Raw genomic sequence first — 6,907 nt, 5'->3', positions numbered from 1 at the left:
AAATTCAACGTACATTCATTTTACTGCATACTTACAAACAGCTCCACCACAGATGAAATTATGACCATTTGTGAACAATGTATTTAAAATCTGCAGAATGGTTTAGACCTTACCTACAAAGCTATACATTTTTATGGCTGTCTATTGTCTGAATGAATGTTTGAAAATGATGTACCTACAGTTGTTGTTTTGCCAAGGTGCCAATACAGAACAGGTTTAAATAAGATTTATAAGCTTGTTCTTGTGGATAGATCATAGATACCCATATCATGTGAGAATGAGTAAGTACCTACACTGATAATTTAGCACTTTTACAATACTGCATCGAGCTGGAATATCATTTTATTTTTTAACAGCTGAAGGTCTACAACCCCAGTACATCATCAGTTCCACTCAGATTTTATTACAAGTACAAGCACTTTTTCAGATTTGGTTATGACTTTACAATGTCTTTATATGTATAGTCTTACCCTGTAAGAAAATGCCAGCTTCTTTGAGCAATGAACTCTATCAACACAATGAGAAATCTTAAATATTCTTAAAATGCATTCTCTTTGTCCTGTTATATAAGCTTCATAGGTTTGAACTAACTCTGTTCTTCAATGAATCTAAAAAGTCTTAGAGATCATAATGAATGTATAATTATTGTGTATGTACGTGTGCGTGAACACTATAACAGATACATTCAAATAGAGTGCATTTAATAATTATGGAGTTTTTTTTTTTTTTTTGGGGGGGGGGGAGTTCTATTACATTCTTACTGTAACATTTCTTTTGATGAAACACTTTATCAACATAAAACTCCAACTTTTAAATTGAGGATGTCAAATACTGTAGGAGTTTTAATGACTTATACATTTACAAAGAACTGGGATTAAAAAGTACAGGGTTTTTTGTCTCTAATTACCAGATTACTGCCACTTCATTGATGTAAGGTATACCATTTCCACATGGTAGCCACATTTAATGAATCTCCTGTTCACCACTCTTATTTGTAATTGTGCATTCAATATTAGGGGCTAAGGTAAAGTACAGTGTAAGAGTGCCATCTGTGGAATTAATGTTGCATTTTCAACATGGGTATTGTTAAAGATTTAAATGTACAGTATTTTCTCTTACTGCTTATTCTGCTTGTCGTAAAGATTACACTTTAACACATATTCTGTTTGATATATTTAAACTACAAGATCAAATTTCAAAAAATATCATGCTGTTAGGTTCCAGGTATTTTATATCACTGGGCCACATAACTAAAGGTTCAGACCCCACATGAGCCAGTCTATAGCATGTGTACTGGCATCATGCTGCTGCAAAGAGAGCTTTATCTAAGATGTGTTTTTATCCCTGCGTTGCTAGAATACATGTGAGACAGCAGGGAGTATCAGCACTCCCTGCTCTTTTAAAACCAGTACAGTGCCTGTGTGAGGTTGCAGGTAGGGGGAAGGGTGAGGAGGTGAGGGGTGATGGGTGAGGGGTGAGGGGTGAGGGGTGAGGGTGAGGAGTTGGGGTGAGTGTGAGGGTGAGTGGTAGGGGTGAGGGTGTGGGCGAGGGATGATGGGTGAGGGGTGAGGGTGGGGGGTAGGGGTGAGGGTGAGGGTTAGGGGTGAGTGTCAGGGTGAGGTGGGCGAGGAGGTTGCATTATGGTTAAGATACTTGTTTGCAGTGCGCTGGGTTTCCATTTCACGCCCAGCCTCCACCCTGTTGGAATACCTAAAAATCCCCCAATAAAACTGAAATAATAAATAGCATGCCTTGCAGCTTTGTGTCTTCTCTGATTGATCTCATCATACTTTACTATGCATTGTACACAAGCCCCAACACAATCACAATAATCCCCAAAATAACTTGTAAATATATTATACTAAATAAATACATCTTGCAGATTCACAATCTGGTCAGAGTGGCCTCCACTTCAAACGTGTACTTTAATCAGCACCCCATCCCAGACATCCCATATCATTTGATTATAACTACGAAACAATTAAACCCTTTCTTGAATAAACAATACACCACTTTCTGGATGAAAATAATATCTGAAGATGCCTTTCAACAGCACTTCCAGTTCCAGCCCCATCCACTTCTGATGGTGTCAGCAGCGTAAATCCAAGTAAGAGTATTCTTATTTTTTTGTTTTCCCAGTAGGAGTACGATTTACTGAAGTATGTCAGTTTTAGATAGCTGGGCTGTGGCTGACTGGGCAATACATTGGGTTTTAATAGGATAAGTAAAACATTTTCTTTCAAAGTTATTTTAACATACAGTCATTGGTGGATTTGTGGGGCTGTAAATTTTAAAAATAAATAAAATATAAGCTTACTCCAACGTACAGCAGACCTAATGTATAATGGACAAAAATGTGTCTCTCCCATGACAGCTTGTGTCTTGTCAGCATGATAAAGTTAATTTTGAACATAACCATTTCAAACTTGCCACATGGAACAAAAAGATTGCGTTTGAACCACAAGAGCAAATGAGATTTTGGGATGTGTACATATTTAGGAAGCTAAAAACTGCTTCAGATTGAATTGCAATTTGATCACATTAATACATATTATATTATATAAAGATCAGACGTGATCATTCATCATGTGTTCAGTTGCTGTTTTTTTTAGAACAATTGCCAGCATTATGATATATGGGCATTATCTAAACAATATAGTTAACATTTAATCAAAATGCTTTATCTTGTTAACAATAATAACAATACATTACAATTACAGGGAGTATTCATTTAAGTGGAATTACATAATAATAATAATAATAATAATAATAATAATAATAATAATAATAATAATAATAATAATAATAATACTGTGATGGTTAATGTTCCAATGGTTATTAAAGTTACCTTACCAAGTTTCATTTTTGGACGGGATGTTTTTTTTTTTTTCTTCATGAAAGCTGTTAGGTATGCAGGAATTAATCACTTTTCGTTCATCATGCATGGGGTTTCCATGCAGGTCAATTTACACATGAAATAATGGTGCATGTGCACGTTTGGGAGACTTACTCATGTAAATCAGGTTTGTGGCTGAAAAAAACGGCTAAAGAGAGGGATAGGGTAAATATCATTTACTCGTGTAAATGATGAAACACACAGGAAAATCCATGCCCAGTTTCACATGGAAACCCGCATTTCACATGTAAATGTTACTGAGCTTGTTTATCCTTAAGTGACATCTCTATAAATATCGTAAGGGAGCAGGTCAGTTGTTATTGTGGATTCCAAGTAAGTGGCTGATGGGCAGTTTTATGGTTAGCAGTGGTGTAGGTCACCTTAATGGTAATGCAGGCAGCTTTTTGTATTATTGTTTTTTGCTGTGTCTGGCCTGTCATGCTGTATATCTCTTGTGGGTTTACAGTTCTGTATAAAACCACTTACCATGAACTGTGGTGTACACTTGTTATAGCAGTTGTCTGAGAATACCCTTGCTGTAAGAACTACACTAAAATTAAACACAAAGAGCAAGTGAGCTGCTTGCTAAATGTCTGTAACTGAATTCCCTTGCTTTTGAGCCCAGCTAAGTCCAAATACAACACAAGTCTGCCCTCCACTCAAAATCGCTGGAGCGAGGAGGAAACCTGGGTATTAATAATTATAGTTAGTGACTTGCGTGTGTTGAGGCATTTCGACCGCCCGGAACAGCATAACAAGCATGTGTACCAACAAGTGGTTCATGCCCTCTCAGATAGAGGAATAGAGGGCAAATAAAATAAAAAAATTCAGGAATGAGAAGGAGGTGCTCTTTGGGTGGAGGACAGTCCTGCAGAGCAATACTTGCTTCAGTTACATCTGGCATAGCTATATAGATGTTGCAGTGCTTCTGAACATGGGAGTTGACAAACTTGTAAATACAGCGATGAACTGTAGTTTTATGCACCCCGAACACATTGTGAGCTACCACTATAATGCTGAACGTTGCCCTGGTGATGCGATCTGCAGATCTGTGAAAGAGTGATGCAGCACAACCGCATTCAATGCTAGTGACATGCCACCCTGTCAATGACATTTAAAAAACAATGTGGTCAAGAGCAGTAAAACACATTATTAACCAACCAGGCACAAGGTATTTTGTTTTATTACAGCAGCTTAGATTCACTCCTGTACCAGTTCTGTGCGCATGGAAACCACATTTTCACAAAATTTCAATAGTAACCTTCAAAAACAGCACAAGTACTTTACGCATTACATACCAACCCCCACCTTTCCCATTCATTTGCATGACGTCGGGTGAAAAGCCTGGTTTACTCGAGTAAAATAATGGAAACCCAAAAAAGCATTTTATATGAGACATTTTTCTTGAGCAAATGTCTCGAGCTAAAAAAAAAACACGCATGGAAACTCCACCATAGTGAGGCTGCTAAAGTCAGTCTAAATGACAATAAATTAAATGTCCGTATTGGACAGGTTTTGAACCATTTTTGATAAAGCCATTGTGATCTATGTTAGTGTTTTTTAAGTAAATATTTTATTAATTGTTTATATCCATGTGACTCAATGAACACATTTAATATTGTGGCTATGCAAGCATGTTTCTCTGAGCATTAAAGCTATGACAGAAACATGTTTGTAAACGTTCCCTATTGTGTTGCTTTCCCTTGCAAATTCTTAAAAGTTGCTGAACAGAAGTTGGAGGGTGATTAATGTAAGGGGCTACGATTTAAACACACCTTGCATATGGGGATATCCATACATTGTATAAGTAGTCTCTATATCCACTACATATCCACAATATTCCATCCACACAGCTTTGGAATTACCTAGAAATTAATTACAGGTGCCTGTTATTTAGAGATCAAGATTACAGTTTTATGAAAAGATACATTAAGGCAGTCTTGTGTTTTTGCTCCTTCTTAAATGTAAAAAACAGAAGTATCTGACACAGCAAATGGGTACTACAAGACCGCAAAGTAATCTTTGCTTGCTCTGCCTAGTTCGTCAAGGAAAAGTCTATACATTATGTATTTGAATTCTGATTTAGTTAAAAAAAAACATGGGTAGTTAGAAAGCTTTTTAACTTGGGACCCTACCTATCTGCTCTGTAAATGTTGCATTTCACTTCATCTTCCTCAACATGGTCAGCATATAAATGAAATGCTTCAACAATTCCTTTCATTTTTTTTTTTTTTTAATTGCTGTATGTGCAATTATGACAGCCCCACAATAATAGGGCAGTATATATATATATATATATATATATATATATATATATATATATATATATATATATATATATATATATATATATATATTTTTATAGAGGGCATGGGCAGTATTTACTATAAATAGGCAGATAATTACAAGGTGACTGTATGTTACCATTACTGCTGCTAATGAGAAATTATGTTAACTAAATTATTTTTTCTGTGTGAGATCTATTTATGTCAAAATGCTATTAAAAAAAAAGCAGATTATGTTTAATAAAAAAATTGTATGTAGTTATTGATATACATATATTGGAGTTGTTTTATTAGTGTGTAAAATAAAAATAAAAATAAACTGTAATAAAACCAAATTTATGAATAATAAACCGAAAAACTGTAAAAACTAAAAATAATTTCACTGGACTCTATGAATGAGTGATCTATTGTCAATGCTTTTTTTCGCCTAGGAGGCGTGTTGATTAGTTTTCCACAATGTAGCAAAACTAGTGTAAATGAGCAGCATGACCCTTAAAGTTTTTTTTTTTTTTTTTTTTTATATATGTTTTTTCATTCCTCTCTGTGTTTTATAATGCTTACCTATACTTTTTTTTTTTTTTTTTTTTTTTTTTTTTTTGAGATTTTTAGGCTACAATCTCTATATTTATTTTAAACACACAAAGCCATAATTTCAGCTGGAAGAAAATATTGTCAGATTGTGATTATGTTGCTTTGCCACAGGAATAGAAATAGTGATGGTTACAAACCATTGATTTCAGATGGCAATGGGATGGATTAGGTCCAACATACAAGGTAGACCATCATTGACTGGTATGGTATGACTCCCGTCGCAATCACTAGCCAAGAGAGCAGCCATTACCCTATCTTATTTTAACAGTATAAAATGCACAAAAAAGAAATAACTATATATATATATATATATATAGCTATATATATACATATATATATATATATATTTCATATTTATATAGACTCATTTTTGAAAATGGGCGAGTAATTACATTCCGCGTAAATCAACAGCCATTTCACGATTTACGGTAGACTCATTCTTGAAAATGGGCGAGTAATTCAAAAACGCGTAAATCAAACTTAATTTCCCCATAAGAAAGGGGTTAGGGGAAACTTTGCTTCAAAACACATTCATAAGTCTATTTCCTTCACTGTGTTTTATTTTAAACTGTGCTTATTTATTACTGACAGTAATAAAGACATTAAAAAGCCTACTAAAATAAAAAAACAATTTTTTTAATGAAATGTTTTGCTACTGTACTTATGTTGAATGCTGGGTGGGTTGGCTTGCTGGTGCTGGCGGTGGTGGTATTGGAGAGGTAGGTGTTACTGGGGTACATACTGCGTGGCATTCAAATCGTACAATTCCAAACAAACGTCCGATTGTATTAAAAAATTGTATAAATACGACGTCTGTGTTATTCCAAAAACGAGTAAATAAAATGCGCGTAAATTGTGATGTGGCTGTATATCTATCTATCTATCTATCTATCTATCTATATATATATATATATATATATATATATATATATATATATATATATATATATATATATATATATATATTATAAATATATATAATTTATATACTGAAATACATGAATTATATGGTATATTGTACTAGTTAAAAACATGACAATTTAAGAATTTAACAAGCAATAGATTTACATAGAGCCATTATTAATCCTATTAGTATTTTCCTAGAGGGTTGCACTTAGCACTGAATTCAATAACA

This window comes from Polyodon spathula, chromosome 9, assembly GCF_017654505.1.
Source record: "Polyodon spathula isolate WHYD16114869_AA chromosome 9, ASM1765450v1, whole genome shotgun sequence".
NCBI lineage: Eukaryota > Metazoa > Chordata > Actinopteri > Acipenseriformes > Polyodontidae > Polyodon > Polyodon spathula.
Note: the sequence above shows the minus strand (reverse complement) of the source record.